The sequence below is a fragment of the Bombina bombina genome, chromosome 8 (assembly GCF_027579735.1).
Source record: "Bombina bombina isolate aBomBom1 chromosome 8, aBomBom1.pri, whole genome shotgun sequence".
NCBI lineage: Eukaryota > Metazoa > Chordata > Amphibia > Anura > Bombinatoridae > Bombina > Bombina bombina.
In genome coordinates, this window is record NC_069506.1 from 208,613,719 (window position 1) to 208,632,686 (window position 18,968).

Consider the following 18,968-nt stretch of genomic DNA (forward strand, 5'->3'; position numbering starts at 1 on the left):
TTGAAAGCCACACCAGACAGGCTGAAGGAGAAGAGCCACCGGCACACCGCGCATACCGCTTACAGGTTTCAGTGATCCTGCCCCCAGGACCGGATGTAACAGAGGTGAGAGGAGGGGGTTATAATTCCACCACTAACGACTGTTTGGTTATATTTCTACCGATTGGGTCTGTGAAGTTTCTGCTTACTACAGTGACTATAGCTCCTTTTTAACTCTCGACACACCGTACAGGGACATCCTCCTTTCTTGTAGAAGCCACCTCCCTGAAATGAGTTTTTGCAGGTTGGGATGTCTGCCATACTAATCAAAGGAAGGGTACCTTAGCAACAGGATAAACACAGGTATTAACATATAGAGCAAAATTCTTACAAAATAAAATAATATGATATAAAGCAAGATACAGAATGTAGCGTGCAACTCCTTGTAAATAAGTCTGTGTGCATATCAAAAACATTATAGGTAATTCAGGTGTGAAAAACAAACAGGTACATTTTACTTACCTTCTATTTAGACTATAGAATTTCCAAAGCCTGAGGATAATGTAAAATACCTAATAAATTTTAACATTTGCCTGATCCCACACAGCATATATGATTATCTAAGCTTATGACCCAAATATTGGGGCATATTTATCAAGCTCAAAATGGAGCTTGATGCCCTGTGTTTCTGGCGAGCCTGCAGGCTCGCCAGAAACAGAAGTTATGAAGCAGCGGTCTCAAAGACGAGTACGATCGGGTTGATTGACACCCCCCCTGCTGGTGGCCTATTGGCCGTGAGTCTGCAGGTGGTGGCGTTGCACCAGCAGCACTGTCGGATCAGGTCCGACAGACCTTAATAACTTGGGGCCAGTGTGTGGTCCTTTTATTGTTCAAAAGATAATATATGCTAGGAGGTAATCTCAAAAGAAGTTATAGATAGATGTTTGACCCACTCCTCCCGGTGTAGCATAGTGGTAATCAAAGATTATTGGAGCCTCAACCAATGCAGAGCTTGGGGTCTGGTTCTTATTTGTCAGTTGAATAAGGGCCCAGTTCCAGATACTGACCGATATTTCTATGTTGGAGTTTCCCAGGTTTATGTTCCTATGATGCATAAATAGTCCACTACTGAAGCAGAAACAGACAGCACCTCCTTGTGACTCTTCAGGGAGACAAGTACGGTTCAGTGATCTGCAGCAAATTGCTTTTTCCCCCTCCAATAGCAGTGTGGATCAAAATTTCTCTTTGATGATGATTTTTGAGAGGATCATTCCTTAACCAGGACATCTACTCAGTTGTAGGGGTAAGTACTGCAGGCTGAACTCTACATTGTCTCACTCGGCCTACCGGATTCAACCAGATTCTGCTGTAGCCCACTGGTGTTGGTTGTAAACTCACCTTGCTCTGTCCTGGATGTGTAGGGTGCATGTTACCGCCTCTATCAGCTTATCAGGACCATCTTTGCACTTTTCCTTCAATATATCTTTGTATTGGCAGATAGGTCACTGACCCCTTTTGCTCCTCAAATGAGCCAGCATTAAAACACCTATCAATAAGCTGGCACAGATTTGTAAAATGATCTTCCAGTAGTGTGCAAACGGCATCCACAAATCCATGCATCCTTAGAGTAATATTGATTTTATGTGTGGATTTGACTGTAAAGTACTGACTGCCCTACCCAGGGGGACGGGTTTCTGTGGTCTCACAGATGGGCCACTGCCAAATCTGAGCCTGAGAATCATGAATAAAACAATCCTAGTATCAGTCTACACCTGAGTTGCAATACAACCATTGTCATCATCTATAATGAGGGATGCTATAGTATTCCAAGGATAATCAGTGGATTCTTGGGTTCTCTCCAGTATCCTCTGATATTGTTACCTGACTCCATGCAGCCTTGACATGCCCCCGACCTACAGAACTTTCTACATTTTCTGTTTTATGACCAAGCCTCTTGTTTACCATTTGAACTGTATTTGCCAGCATTATACTGCACCTGCAAGTTTGACCCTGTTTCCTGTTGACAGTTGCAGTCCCTGATCTCCTTCTCTACTGCAGCTCATAAACTCACTGTGTTTGTTGTTGCTTCTGAATTCTCTGCAACATTAGTGTACTCATTGTCCAAAATAGCTACGGTTTACACCTTTTCCGCTGCAGCTCCTGGGGACACCTGGTCCACTGCAGTCCCTGAGCATTCCTGGATTCCATTGCATTTTCTGTGTACTTCTGGCTACTAACCCCTTTAGAATATGTCAAGCCTTGCAGCTCCTGAGCCTTGTGCCAAGCCTGGTTTGGATGGTAGAAATCAGCTGAGGGTTGTAGGAATCATATAATTTTTTGGATGACACATCCAGTATTTTCTGTTTTAAAGGCACAAATAGGCTCCAGAGTAGAGACCGGACCTTTGTGACTCTGCAGATTTTCTCTTAGCAGCGCATTTTCATGAACAGCATCGTCATCAAGTTGGAACCAGTTTTGTTTTCCACAGAGAGGACTGCTAGGCTGCATTCATCACCAATCGTGTAAGTCAGTTGAAACACTTGTTCCTCTAGATTTATTTTTAACATGGAAGTAAAGTCAGCCAATAGATCTTTCAAAAGAGACCAAGAGGAAAATATATCAAGCAGCCGATGCTGCTTGCTCCGCCCGATGTTTCCGGCTCGGCAAAAACATACTGTAAATTAAGAAGCAGTGGTTGTAAGACCGCTGCTCCTTAACTCATGGTGGCGGACTGCAATCATACCGATCAAATATGATCAGGATGATTGACACCCCCTGTTAGTGGCTACGAATGTGGAATGGTGTACCTTTCATAATAGGCCTTGTTGACACCTCTCCAAATTTAGCGTTTATGGTTGTGACCAAACAGCACAATTTTTGTCTCATCACTCCAAATAACTTTGTGCCAGAAGGTTTGAGGCTTGTCTCTGTACTGTTTGGCGTATTGTAAGCGGGATACTTTAAAAACACAAGGAGTATCGGTGTCTACAGAGAGGCACTTTGCTCCTATAGGAGGCTCTATAACCTAAAAAACATACAGTAATAATAAAAGTATATGAATATAGAAAGCAAATATATAAAAAACAATTATGTAATAATAACCAATCTTTCAATGTGGAAGTAAAGTCCAACAGTATCTTCACATGTCCATGAACTTGATAGGCAGCGCTCGGACTTCACCCAAAAGGATGATAAACTTCTGTGATAAAAAGACAAAGACAAAAACAAAGGAGCCACATGTGTAGATCAATAAGAACCCAAATAATCTGAATATGGACAAACACAGGGAACTCACAAAAGAGATGGCACTCTGTTGTGCCAGTAGACGCAGGCTAGTATTCTGCACCAAACCAGCTGGCTGGTACAGTGGAGTCCTCACCAAATCCCAATAGCGCTAGAGTCAAATAGTACTGGATCACTGGAACATCAATCCTAATGGCACTAGTTCGCTATGACTTAGACAGGGAGATGGATATGCGAAGGAAGTCTGTTGTGCCCTTGGGTTACTGATATTGAGTCTTTAATACCAACCACCAGACTTATATAATAGTTAAAATCAGTTTTTTATTACCAGGAATAAAAATACCAAAAGTATAACAAAATTTAAAGCTGGGTGTGTAAAAAGTCTCCTCATAAGATACAGAGTATAGCGATGCATTTCTCAGGGGACTCCCCATTTCCTCAGGCTTGTATGATCTGTATGCACATAAATGCCCTTTAAATAGGGCTCAGTAACCACATGTTCAGGTGAACCCTCCCCTTCCTTTACATGAATAAACCAATGAAATCCTTCCTCTCCCGATAAACCCAATTGTTGCGAAAAATATGTGAAATAGATACTACCTTAAAAACTCAATAATAATGTGAATATGTGATAATGTAATTACAAGGACCCAATGTACTGAAATATTATTCTATAGTGATTGATCGGAAAGTAAGAATTCAGTGTTGATCGTATCATAATGTGCAGTTTACATATAACGGATGTAAATATTGAGAGCGTGTGTCTCCTAATCAACCAATAATGTGTTGCCATTGAAGGGCCTGACCCTAAATCCTAATGCGATACGCTGACCCAAGTCATGTGACTCAGGATCTAAAGTGTAAACATTGAGAGCGTGTGTCTCCTGAGCAACCAATAATATGTTGCCATTAAAGGGCCTGACCCTAAATCCTAATGCGATACGCTTACCCAAGTCATGTGACTCAGGACCTGAAATCAAATGAGGTGGTGTATAGTGACAATAACAGGAACTGCGGTCAACCAATTAGATCATTGGAAATAGGGGATAGGCAGATAATGGATGTATAATTGGACGACCCTATATTTACTAATAAATAAAGCGATATGAATGCTGTAATCAATATAAGTGTATTCAAACAAAATAGTGAGAGTGAGCAGATTATATTTGTTTTTGTGTACACTGGACTCTCCCGACCCAACTGTTGCTAGATAATCTTTCTGTTCTTCTTTAAATTACTTGTACACACATATCTATTATATATAAATATAATATATCACTCAAACACCATTCTAGTATATAGATTAGATTAGATTACGATATTCACTCCATGATAAGAATTTACATTAGTCTATATTCCCAATTTTATTTTATTTTATATCAAATTTCACATCATATTTTATGTATCTCTTTATCTAGTTATAGATTATGATCACTTTATAAATATGAATTACACGCACACATTATTATAAAATTGATTTAGTTATATACGAGTACTGTATATTGTTGTGGCAGTAATTATTATTATTACATTATCTTATAATATGCCACAGCTCAATAACTTAGGTCCATGTATTATATTGAATCATTATTTATCCCCCACAATTTGATATAAAACTCATGATCCATTCATCACGGGTCATTAATATCTTCACTTTATATACACTCTATCGTTAGTTACATTGAAACTATTATCACCCACTTGTTCAGAACACCACATATTAGTATACATTTATTACAGCATATATATAGCTGTTCGTATCACTGTACATAGTATAAACCAATCATATAGTTATTCTTGTTTATCTTTCATTTCCGATTGGTTATTATCATTTACTCGTATTGTTGGCCGTAGTTTATATATGATCCACAATCTATCTATTATGCAACCGTGGTGGTTTTGTACATATCACTCTCACTATTTTGTTTGAATACACTTATATTGATTACAGCATTCACATCGCTTTATTTATTAGTAAATATAGGGTCGTCCAATTATACATCCATTATCTGCCCATCCCCTATTTCCAATGATCTAATTGGTTGACCACAGTTCCTGTTATTGTCACTATACGCCACCTCATTTGATTTCAGGTCCTGAGTCACATGACTTGGGTAAGCGTATCGCATTAGGATTTAGGGTCAGGCCCTTTAATGGCATTGGCAACATATTATTAGTTGCTCAGGAGACTCACACTCTCAATGTTTACACTTTTGGTCCTGAGTCACATGACTTGGGTCAGCGTATCGCATTAGGATTTAGGGTCAGGCCCTTCAATGGCAACACATTATTGGTTGATCAGGAGACACACGCTCTCAATATTTACATCCGTTATATGTAAACTGCACATTATGATACGATCGACACTGAATTCTTACTTTCCGATCAATCACTATAGAATAATATTTCAGTACAGTGGGTCCTTGTAATTACATTATCACATATTCACATTATTATTGAGCTTTAAGGTAGTATCTATATCACATATTTTTCGCAACAATTGGTTTTATCGCTAGAGGAAGGATTTCATTGGTTTATTCATGTAAAGGAAGGGAAGGGTTCACCTGAACATGTGGTTACTGAGCCCTATTTAAAGGGCATTTATGAGCATACAGATCATACAAGCCTGAGGAAATGGGGAGTCCCCCGAGAAATGCGTCACTGTACTCTGTATCTTATGAGGAGACTTTTTTACACACCCAGCTTTAAATTTTGTTATACTTTTGGTATTTTTATTCCTGGTAGTAAAAAACTGATTTTAACTATTATATACATCTGGTGGTTGGTATTAAAGACTCCATATCAGTAACCCAAGGGCACAACAGCCTTCCTTCGCATATCCATCTCCCTGTCTAAGTCATAGCGAACCAGTGCCATTGGGATTGATGTTCCAGTGATCCAATGCTATTGGACTCCAGCGCTATTGGAATTTGGTGAGGACTCCACTGGACCAGCCAGCTGGTATGCTGCAGAATACCAGCCTGCGTCTACTGACACAACAGAGTGCCATCTCTTTTGTCAGTACCCTGTGTTTGTCCATATTCGGATTATTTGGGTTCTTATTGATCTACACATGTGGCGCCTTTGTTTTTGTCTTTGTCTTTTTATCACAGAAGCGGGATACTTTGTGGCATTTGCGTAGTAATGGCTTTCTTCTGGCATCTCAACCATGCAGCCCATCTTTCTTCAAGTGCCTCCTTATTGTGCATCTTGAAACAGCCACACCACATGTTTTTAGAGAGTCCTGTATTTCACCTGAAGTTATTTGTGGGTTTGTCTTTGCATCCCGAACAATTTTCCTGGCAGTTGTGGCTGAAATTTTAGTTGGTCTACCTGACCGTGGTTTGGTTTCAACAGAACCCCTCATTTTCCACTTCTTGGTTAGAGTTTGAACACTGCTGATTTGCATTCTCAATTCCTTGTATATCTTTTTATATCCCTTTCCTGTTTTATACAGTTCAACTGCCTTTTCCCGCAGATCCTTTGACAATTCTTTTGCTTTCCCCATGACTCAGAATCCAGAATCGTCAGTGCAGCACTGGATGAAAAATGCAAGGGTCTGTCAGGAGTCCAGAAACTCATTGACCTTTTATACACACACACTAATTACAAGAAAACAGATCACAGGTGAAGATGGTTACCTTTAATAGTCATTTAAACCCATTTATGTCAACTTGTGGGCATGTTATCAGACCAAAATCACCAGGGTATGTAAACTTTTGATCAGGGTCATTTAGGTAGTTTCTGATGTCATTATTATTTAAAAAGAGTAAACACAGTTGATTGATAATTAATGGCTTCAGCCAAACACTAACCATGAGTGAAAGAAACGTTTTTGTGTTATCATTCATATTCTCTGAAAAATGGCCAAGAAATCATACATTCTGCCAGAGTATGTAAACTTATGAGCACAACTGTATATGTATGTCTCTCTGTGTTAAAGTCCTTTCTTTGCAGTCCTTTTTTTTTTCTATCACCTGAGACCTCATATCTTTGAGCCCTTAAATCTTTTTAATTAAAATGCTGAATATTGCCTAAACCAGCTTGTGACCTGTCTGCTTAGTATTACAGTTGTTTTACCTGGATAACATCTCAAAACACACAAAGCATGTAAACATTGTTTTCTTTTTTTAAGAAAGCTTAGAAGCACTAGTTTATCAGTTATTTACAAGTCTAAAATAATAATGCATATGTGAGTGGTTTTCCTTCCACTGTACATAAGCTGTAAAGGTGTGAAGCACCTTACATCTCTCAGGAAGCTGTGGTGGGCACACACAGGGGCTGAGGGACACAATATATTGCTTTGATGTGCATGTGTGTTTTTTGTTTTTTTACCTATTTGCATGACGCTACAAGATGCTGAGTTTATACTATATGGTACTAGGTATATCAGTAAGATATGTGTGGTGCTTTATATAGACGTTTTGTCTCTTTGTAAAATTTAACTTATGAGCATGCTGATACCCAGCTGAAGTACCCCATGTAAGAGAAAAACATATTATTAAAGGGACAGTCTACACCAGAATTGTTATTGTTTTAAAAGAGTGATAATCCCTTTATTACCCATTCCCTAAATTTGCATAACCAACACAGTTATAATAATATACTTTTTACCTCTGTGATTACCTTGTATCTAAGCTTCTGCAAACTGCCCCCTTATTCCAGTTCTTTTGACAGACTTGCATTTTAGTCAATCAGTGCTGGCTCCTAGGTTACTCCACGTGCATGAGCACAGTGTTATCTATATGACACACATGAACTAACACCCTCTAGTGATGAAAAACTGCCAAAATGCATTCATATAGGAGTTGGCCTTCAAGGTGTAAGAAATTAGCATATGAACCTCCTAGGTTTAGCTTTCAGCTAAGAATACCAAGAGAACAAAGCAAAATTGGTGATAAAAGTAAATTGGAAAGTTGTTTAAAATGGCATGTCCTATCTGAATCATGAAAGTTTATTTTGGACTAGACTGTTCCTTTAACTGGAATATGCTCTCTTTATATGCACTTCTTATTAAATGCTCCTGTGGCTCATCATCCCATCTAGTCCAATTATAAAGCCAGCTCTGTTTTCCCTGTTACTGTACAAAAGCAAATGTGGTGATAATAACAGTTTTTGTGTTTTGCTGTGAGATCTGAGTATGATCCATCTTCGAATAGTCATTGAATTCTTACTGCTGCTTTTAGAATTTAACCACACACTTGCAATTTGATTTTATCTGTGATATAAAGGAAACCAGCAATGTTATATATTAGACTATAGTAATCATGGTAAAATGTTTGTACTTATTTCTCTTTAGGATTTGTGTGTTTATATTGTTAGAATTATGGTTTGTTTCTTATTAGCAAATTAGAAAATTAATCTCAGCGGATCAATGGACAAACTAAATGGTTGGTGAACTCTTTGTTAAGTGCAAGCAGGGATTCAGTGTTTAAAGTGGTCATTAAGTGGTCATATTGTGCTGTCTTTAGCAAATGCTGGTTGGAAATTGAAGGAATCTCAGGTCCTATTAGTGTTGAATCTTTCATTTTTAGTATTTTGTTCTGCAATAGTTTATGAATGGTTCATGTAACTCCTACTTTATGGCTAGAGTATGGGTGGAGCATTATTTTGCACTCCCGCTGGCGTGTTAACTTCACTAGATGGAAGCTTTTTATGAATATTGGGTTGCGCTCGTATTACAAGTTGAAAGTAAAATGTTTGCCCGCGAGTGAAACCTTACACTTTCAAAAAGATAGACTGCAAACCCGATCACGTCTATTCAAGTGCGCTAAACCCGATTTCTACACATAATTCACATGTACTTTTATTGTAAATGTATATATATATATATATATATATATATATATATATAGTGTCCTTAACAAAGGTCTTTCTTTTGTGCCACGCTCTCATAACACCTTGTTTGATGTTCACGTCGATTTTGGTAGACAGTTAAAACTAAAAGATTTTTTCAAAGACAAGGGCAATTTCACCAGGAAACAGTTTAGAGGACATAGCACATTTGAACCACCTAACACTCACACTTCCATCAAAACTTTTCACCAAGCGTGTCTTTCAAGTATTTCCACTACCCCACCACCTACTGACAGAACTTGGGATAATCTGACTAAACAGGAGGGAATGGCTATAAAAACATTCTCTCAAGACCCTAATATAGTCATTAGGCTGGCGGACAATGGTGGGGCCATAGTCATTCTTGACTATGAGGCATATAGGACTGAAGCACGCAGACAATTATATGATGGAGTGAGATACACTAAACTCAGAGGTAATCCTACCATAGGATTCAAAAAGGATGTAGATGACCTATTATGTTTAGCACAGACCACTAACATAATTGATGATGACACATGGTTATTTCTGACTGTGGACAAACCTATTTGCCCTATTTTGTATCTGCTCCCCAAAATCCATAAATCTTTAGACAACCCCCCTGGCAGACCTATTGTTTCTGCCAGGGGTTCTCTGCTACAGCCTTTGGCTGAATACATTGATTTTTTTTCTGCAGCCTGTTGTTCAGGCAACTAATTCCTATCTAAAAGACTCCTTTGAGCTTATCAACCTCCTAAAATCATTTGAGGTAGATAAGCAACTTGATTTACTAGTTACCATTGATGTGGTCAGTCTTTACACCGTGATTCCACATGACCATGGCAAACGAATGATCCAAGAGTGTCTGATCACCAGTGAGCATTATACATGCCCACCTATTGAATTTTTGATGAATCTGTTGGGGTTGTGCTTAGAAAAAAACTTTTTTTTTTTTAAAACAATTTCTTTTTTGCAAATACTTGGTACGGCCATGGGATCAAGCATGGCACCTGCTTATGCCAATTTATAAATGGCTCAATTTGAAAAATATCATGTATTGAACCCTAAGCACAACTCCATCAGATTCTACCATCGTTACATAGACAACGTGTTCCTTGTTTGGAGGGGCACTCCAGCATCGCTTACCGATTGGTTTAAAGCCCTTAACAATTTGGACTCGACCATTAAGTTTAAAATTGAATGGAACACAGAGAAAAAATCCATTTTCTTGATCTAGAGATCTATAAAACTGACTCTATGGGTACTGATTTTTTACATACCACCCTATTCCATAAAGATACAGAAAAAAAACTCCATATTACACTACAACAGCTTCCATCCTCACACTCAGAAAAACGGTGTCAGCTCCTCGCAGCTCCAGAGGCTAGTTTGGAATAACACCGATGACCACCGCAAGAAAATGCAATTGACCGAAATGGCAGAAAAGTTTCTCCAACGTGGTTACCCCCCACAACTCATTGAAAAACAACTCCTGGTTGCCGAACATCAAACCCGTGATAGCCTCATGATACGGAACAATGCAAAAGAAGAAGACCTACGAATGAACTTTGTTACCACATATACACCACTCTCAGAGAAGATATCTAACACCATAAGGGACAACTGGAAAATTGTGGCTAAAGATGTTAGCCTACTGTTCTATGACCTCCCGCCACCATGGATGGTCTATAAAAGGTCTAAAAATTTACGAGACCTCTTGGTCTTGAATGACCCGGTGCACTGTTATGAACAACGGACTTGGCTACCTAAGGCCAAATTGGGATGCTACAGATGTGGCAATTGCATCACGTGTAACCACATGATGACTGCTAATACCTTCCATCACCCAAATATGAACAGGAAATACAAGATCAATCACATATTGACATGTACATCAGAGTATGTGATCTATGCAATAATTTGTCAGTGTTCTCTGTACTATATTGGCAAAACAGTCACCGCCTTCAAGGAAAGACTAGCCAATCACAAAACAGCCTTTCGTCAAGCTATCAAATCGGGTGAATCCGAGCAACCAGTTGCGAGACATTTTGTACAGGCAGGACATCCATTGTCCTCATTGAGGGTCATCTTGATTGACCATGTGCCACGATTATGGCGTGGTGGGGACAGAGCATTAACCCTATTATGTCTGGAGGCTAGGTGGATCTTTAATCTGAACACAGTTGCCCCTAAAGGTCTCAATTCCACCATTGACTTTGGGTGTTGCTACAAATAAATGTCCATATTATCTTTCAACCTATGTTATAATTGTACATAGGTTTCTGTTTTGTATCCTCCTCTGCAGGTCCTCTGTATCCAATATGTGATCATGGCTTCTATGATCACTGCTTAATAGTAGCTTTGTCTAAATGTAATGGCATTCCTTATTCTCTATATATAATCTCCTGTAGTCTCCCATTGATACTTCTATGGTATAGAGTGGTTGTGTATCCATATACATATAATTGACTACTTGTTCCCTGGTAGCAATTTATGCACATGAAGTATGCTATGTGCTGCCCTGTATATTTTTTTTACACTGTCACTTGTGTTTGTTGTTTTTTTATTTGCATTTGTGATCTGTTTCTTTTTTATTTTTCATTTTCGTTCACATTTTATATTTTTTGGGGTTTATTTATGTTTCCCTTTGCCACTCTGTTATGCACGTTTTCTTGTGCATACTCCCCCTAGCACTCCGCCTCGCTCTGTCTATTGGTACATGGTGCTATGTTTACCTTTACCATGACTCCCAATCTTGGCCTTGTTTAGGCTTCCGGTTACACGTGACGTCATCACGCCGTCTTTGCCACAGTTGAGACTTGCACTGAACCGGGCGGATCGCTAGAATATGGTTTAGCGCCAGTTATGTAAATATGAGTATCACTATCTGTATATATATATTGTGTCACTTCTTAGGTACTGTAACGTGGAATTTAGGATTAACGCAGTCTGGTTAACACAAAAAAAGAATTTGTATTGTCAAAGCATGTTATTGAAATATTAAATATAACATATTCAAAAAATATTAAGAATTATTTAAAATGATTATACATCCTGTAAAATATTTTAAATAATCCATAGAATATATCTATATTTTTTACAGTATATATAATAATTTTAAATAATTTTTATTAATATTGTTTTCATTTTATATCTTCTATTTCTTTATTTGTAATATTTTTATTGAGGTCATGTAACATAATACACATAAAGCAATTTATTATTGAACAACAACCATGTTCTCAATGAACCCAAAAAACTCATTAATATCAAAGCTGAATAGTTTTGGAAGTAGTTTTTAGTTTGTTTTTAGTTATAGCTATTTTAGGGGGATATCTGTGTGTGCAGGTGACTATTACTGTGCATAATTATTAGGCAACTTAACAAAAAACAAATATATACCCATTTCAATTATTTATTTTTACCAGTGAAACCAATATAACATCTCAACATTCACAAATATACATTTCTGACATTCAAAAACAAAACAAAAACAAATCAGTGACCAATATAGCCACCTTTCTTTGCAAGGACACTCAAAAGCCTGCCATCCATGGATTCTGTCAGTGTTTTGATCTGTTCACCATCAACATTGCGTGCAGCAGCAACCACAGCCTCCCAGACACTGATCAGAGAGGTGTACTGTTTTCCCTCCTTGTAAATCTCACATTTGATGATGGACCACAGGTTCTCAATGGGGTTCAGATCAGGTGAACAAGGAGGCCATGTCATTAGATTTTCTTCTTTTATACCCTTTCTTGCCAGCCACGCTGTGGAGTACTTGGACGCGTGTGATGGAGCATTGTCCTGCATGAAAATCATGTTTTTCTTGAAGGATGCAGACTTCTTCCTGTGCCACTGCTTGAAGAAGGTGTCTTCCAGAAACTGGCAGTAGGACTGGGAGTTGAGCTTGACTCCATCTTCAACCCGAAAAGGCCCCACAAGCTCATCTTTGATGATACCAGCCCAAACCAGTACTCCACCTCCACCTTGTTGGCGTCTAAGTCGGACTGGAGCTCTCTGCCCTTTACCAATCCAGCCACGGGCCCATCCATCTGGCCCATCAAGACTCACTCTTATTTCATCAGTCCATAAAACCTTAGAAAAATCAGTCTTGAGATATTTCTTGGCCCAGTCTTGATGTTTCAGCTTGTGTGTCTTGTTCAGTGGTGGTCGTATTTCAGCCTTTCTTACCTTGGCCATGTCTCTGAGTATTGCACACCTTGTGCTTTTGGGCACTCCAGTGATGTTGCAGCTCTGAAATATGGCCAAACTGGTGGCAAGTGGCATCTTGGCAGCTGCACGCTTGACTTTTCTCAGTTCATGGGCAGTTATTTTGCACCTTGGTTTTTCCACACGCTTTTTGCGACCCTGTTGACTATTTTGAATGAAACGCTTGATTGTTCGATGATCACGCTTCAGAAGCTTTGCAATTTTAAGAGTGCTGCATCCCTCTGCAAGATATCTCACTATTTTTGACTTTTCTGAGCCTGTCAAGTCCTTCTTTTGACCCATTTTGCCAAAGGAAAGGAAGTTGCCTAATAATTATGCACACCTGATAAAGGGTGTTGATGTCATTAGACCACACCCCTTCTCATTACAGAGATGCACATCACCTAATATGCTTAATTGGTAGTAGGCTTTCGAGCCTATACAGCTTGGAGTAAGACAACATGCATAAAGAGGATGATGTGGTCAAAATACTAATTTGCCTAATAATTCTGCACTCCCTGTATATATATTTATACAATTCTGCACTCCCTCTATTTTTCGGGGATACATATCTATATCAATGCGCTAATGATTGACATAACGATTAATCACGTCATCGTCTAACATGTCGCGTCCTGAACCTTTTGGTGCTGGAGAATTGGTGATATTAGTTTATGCCATGGATAAATATTTCCCTAAACGGATTGGTGGTGTGAGGGGAGTGAGACAGGAATGCAGAGACAAAATTATAAACGAGATGCTGAGAAGAATGCATCGTATTTCAAAAATTAAAAGAACAAGACGACAGTGTCTTAGAAAATATAGTGATTTGAAGAGAAGAGAACCGAAGTACTATAAATCGATTCGAAGATTGATAAGGACATGTAAGTTTCAAAATTATATATGAAATAATTTTTAATAAAAAAAAAAAGGGTTTATTTTTGAACTGCGTCATCATTGACGAATCCAGGAAAATAATATTTTCTGAGTGTTACTTTGACTATATTAGTATATACAATTGCAAAAAGTTACAAAAGTAAGCATGCAGAACTGAGTTAGTAGATTAAAATTTAACTATATTACTATATACACTTAAAAGGTTAGAAAACTTAGCATACAAAAATGAGTTAGTAGAGTAAAATATAACTATATTAGTATATACCATTGAAACATGCAGAACTGAGTTAGTAGAATAAAATATAAATATATTACTATATAACATTGAAACATGTTAGAAAAGTAAGCATGCAGAACTGAATGTTTTGAAAACAAAAAATTACTTGGAATAATTAATTAAAAAATGTTTATTACAAATTTTTATTATATATATGTTTATAGATATGAGAAGTAGGAGAATGAAGTGTGCACACCCACCACGCTACTTAAGGTCAATGTTGGTGCAAACACCCAGAAGTGAAGCTCTTTCTCCACCTTTGCCAATAACACTATTGGATATTGAATTATCTCCAAATCCATATGAAATTTGTTATAAAAACACACAGACAGGTAATGACTTATTATTTAAATTTTAAATTATATATTTTAGGTTTTGGCTTAAAAAGTTTTAGCATGCAATATTAATCAAGTTGCTAATTTACTTCTATTATCATTTTTTTCCTCATTAACTTTCTATCTTTATCTTTATTGCATGCACTATCTGAATCATGAAACTTAGAAATTGTGTTCTGTGTCCCTTTTAATGATTATTATTATTATTGTTTTAAATAATATCAATATTAATAATTATTAATAATATCAATACTGCTCGCGGCGGGCTAGAGGTGTCTATTTATTGTGGGATTATTAGTACATAGCTACAGCGGACACCATTTCGCCCGCGGCGAGTAACGGCGAGTTTAGCCGCGTCTAAAATGACGGATGAATTGACGGCTTAGTACATGGAGCCCTAAGTGCATGATCCTTTTTTAAAAAAATTGTTTTTTTACGGCTAGTGATGTATAGGGTAAAGCCATAATCCCTAATAGTGGAACCGGATGGGACACCACTATTGATGTGTATCAAATATTTATGATAGCAAAGTGGCAGTCACAAAAGTGCTAAATAATATGACATCCTTGATCTTGTTGATGATAACAGGCATCCTAATAGACTAATATTAGGCAGTCGAGCACAGTGGTATCTGTGACATAAATCTATCATAATTTATCTCATTATATTAACACAGAATAGGAGGCAGGCTGTTATAGGACGTTGTATATGCTTAACACCTGCATTCGGTCCTGAATATGTAATACTTGCTTGTTGAAAAATATCGCCACTTGTGTATATGTAACCATGGCAACAAGGAGTTACATTGGTTGCCTTGACAACGTTAAGCCGTAAATATATCTGTATCTGTATATGTATTTTTGTGATCACACTTCCGCTTAAGGAGGGTTTATATTTATGTTCACTATAAGAAGTTTGACATTTATAACACACGGTTTAGATTGACATATCAGTTGTTTCATAATGTATAGGATCATATAACCGGAAGTGACGTATGCATGACTTCCAGTCTTACGAGTCAGTGGAACGGAATCTGCGTTCCAGGGCGGATGATTGGCACCACTGTTCAAGCTTGGTATGAGTTTTGTTTAATTGTTTTACACTATAAATGTTTACTGTGTTCACCATTTGTTTATGCTGACCAAGGGAACTAGATCCCCGAAAACGTTCCTAATAAAGTAATCTGTTTACTTCACCTAAAAAAGATCTGAGAGTGCATCTTTTTTGGTTGGTATATATATATATATATATATATATATATATATATATATATATATATATATATATATATATATATACACATACACACATACATATCCATCTTTAGACATGTATGTATCTCTATATTAAAGAAAGACCTTTGTCTGCCTTTTTTTTCTAACACCTGAGACCTCATATCTTTGAGCCCTTATAACTTTTTTGTGCGATATATTTTAAATAATTTTTATTAGATAGTGTTATTATGAGTGTTACTATACTTTGTAATGTATTTTTTACACTTTTTAGTTTCACTAAATAGTTATCCAAAACTAGAGAAAAATCACAATTGCGAGCATGCGTTCTAATTTACTTTCAACTTGTAATATGAGCACAATTTAACTTGCGTTCAAACAAACTCGAAAACCCAATATCGCTAGAATGCAAACTGTAATGGCCCAATGACAATAAACATATTGTATACTAGTAGAAGTTAAACATTATGATTTAAAACCCCATACAGTTGCTGTATCCTGGAGGCCATACACAATCTCTTCTGCAAACTCTACATTTAACTAGACTGCTTCTAAAACTGTAGTGCTTTTCTTTTTGCTGCACATTTTAACCACAAGTTTTGGGCTGTATAAGATTAGAACTCATAATCACCTAAATTACAAGTTTTGTGCTAAACACGGTGAGTAAATAATGCTAAAAATTTAGCGGTGCCGCACTTTCCATAACTTTGCCATTGCAAGTTACACAAAGACCTTCTTTTGTTGTGCAATATGGTGCGATAAGCTCCATAGCGCACAAAAGCCAAGTCCTGACTTGATGTGCTTGTGCGATTGAGGAATGAGGATCGCTATAACGCATTCCCCACTGATGTCTATGGGGACAAGAAGGTTACGTAAAAACACCCTAACATAAACCCCTAGTCTAAATACCCCTAATCCGCCACCCCTGACATCACCGACACTAAATAAACCTATTAACCCCAAAACCGCCGACCACCCACATCGCCAACACTACAATAAACCTTTTAAACCCTAATCCGCCGCCCCCCGCATTGTAAATACTAAACTAAACCTATTAACCCCTAAACCAGCCAATAGAATTTAAGCAGCTCTCATCCTATTGGCTGATTTCAAATTTTCAGCCTATAGGAATGCAAGGTACCCCAATATAAAAGGGGCACCTTGCATTCAATCTTCAGTGTGTGATGGAGATCGCATAAAGGCTCCACGACCACGCTGTATGTCACCGCCATAGCTGTTCCTGCTCCGCACCGCGCTACCACAGCTTCGCGCCACCAGGATAAAAAAAGAAGATGGATGAAGATGTTGCCGCCTTGATAAAGACTTTACTCTGCCTGGAAGAAGATGGATCTTCAGGAATGGTGAGTACATTTTTTTAGGGTTAGTGTTAGGATGTTTTTTAATTTTTTTGGGTGTTTTTTTTTTAGATTAGGCCTTTTTTATTTTTTAATAAGCAATGGGTAGTTCATGATTTTATAGAGTTATTTTTTTATTTTGGGGGGTTGGGTGGGTGGTCGGTTTTACTATTAAGGGGTACTTTGTAATTGTTTAATGTAAAAGAGCAGATTGCTTCAGGGCAATGCCCTACAAAAGGCCCTTTTAAGGGCTATTGGTAGTTTATTGTCAGATTAGGGGGGGTTATTTTGGGGTGGCTTTTTTGTTTTTATAGGGGTATTAGATTAGGTTATGGGGATGGTGAAAGGTTTTGGTTGCAATTAAGCCATTGCACATAACACATCACAAGCACTTGTTTGATCCCTTAATATTCATTTTGGACTTGGTGGTGTAGCTGAATTTTGGGCTTGTTCTGACCAGCATGTCCCGTAGGTTAGTCCCTCTTTTATACCCCACCATTGGTGTCAGTTCTCGTGTGAAGTGGAGTCTGGGGTCTGACGCCACAATGGGCCAATGTTTCCTGAGAATCCTGCCTGCATTTGTGGTGTTAGGTGTTAGCTTGTTCCCATCCGTCACTTTTGGTTTCTCAGTAATGAGATCCACCTGGTTAAGGAGTGATACTTCCTCAAGGGTGGTATTGACTACTTGAGGCTTATAACCCCTCTGAAGAAATGTTTCTTTGAACCCTTCCAACTGGGAGACCCCTGTGTTCCTGTCTGAATTGTTTCTAACTGTTCTGATCATCTGAGACCTAACTATACCCCTGAGGAGTGCCGGGGGTGACAGCTATCCGCCCTAAGGATGGAATTCCTGTTAGTGGATTGTTTCTAACTCTTCTGATCATCTGAGACATCCATTTGAGTTTTTGCTGACCCTCATTGAATTTTGTTTGAGTAAAAACTATTTGCACTTTGAACAAAGATTCTACCTCCAAATTGCCAGCACATCGATTTGGTCAAACATGGCCCCATCCTATGCGAATATATTTATGTCCCCCTTTGAGGATAGATAACTTTAGGCCAAGAGCGATGAATCTACTGAAGATACATAGATGACGTCTTTCTCATCTGGCATGGGGGTCAGCAAAATCTCCTGGAATGGTTCGAAGAAATCAACAGTACCGAGACAACAGTCATGTTCAAACTCACTATGAGTGAACAGGAAATACATTTCCTAGACCTAAGCATCTTTGTATCTGACCAAACATTGGGGACCACGTTGTACAGCAAACCAACTGACAAGAATTCCATCCTTAGGACGGATAGCTGTCACCCATCCGGCACTCCTCAGTGGTATAGTTAGGTCTCAGATTATCAGAATAGTTAGAAACAATTCAGACAGGAACACAGGAGTCTCCCAGTTGGAAGGGGTCAAATAAAATTTCTTCAGAGGGGTTATAAGCCTCAAGTAGTCAATACCAACCTTAAGGAAGTATTACTACTTACCTAGGTGGATCTCATTACTGAGAAACTCAAGGTGACGGATGGGAGCAAATTGATAATGGTGATTACTTTTACACCTAACACCACAAATGCAGGCAGGATTGTCTGGACACATTGGCCCATTGTGGCATCGGACCCCAGGC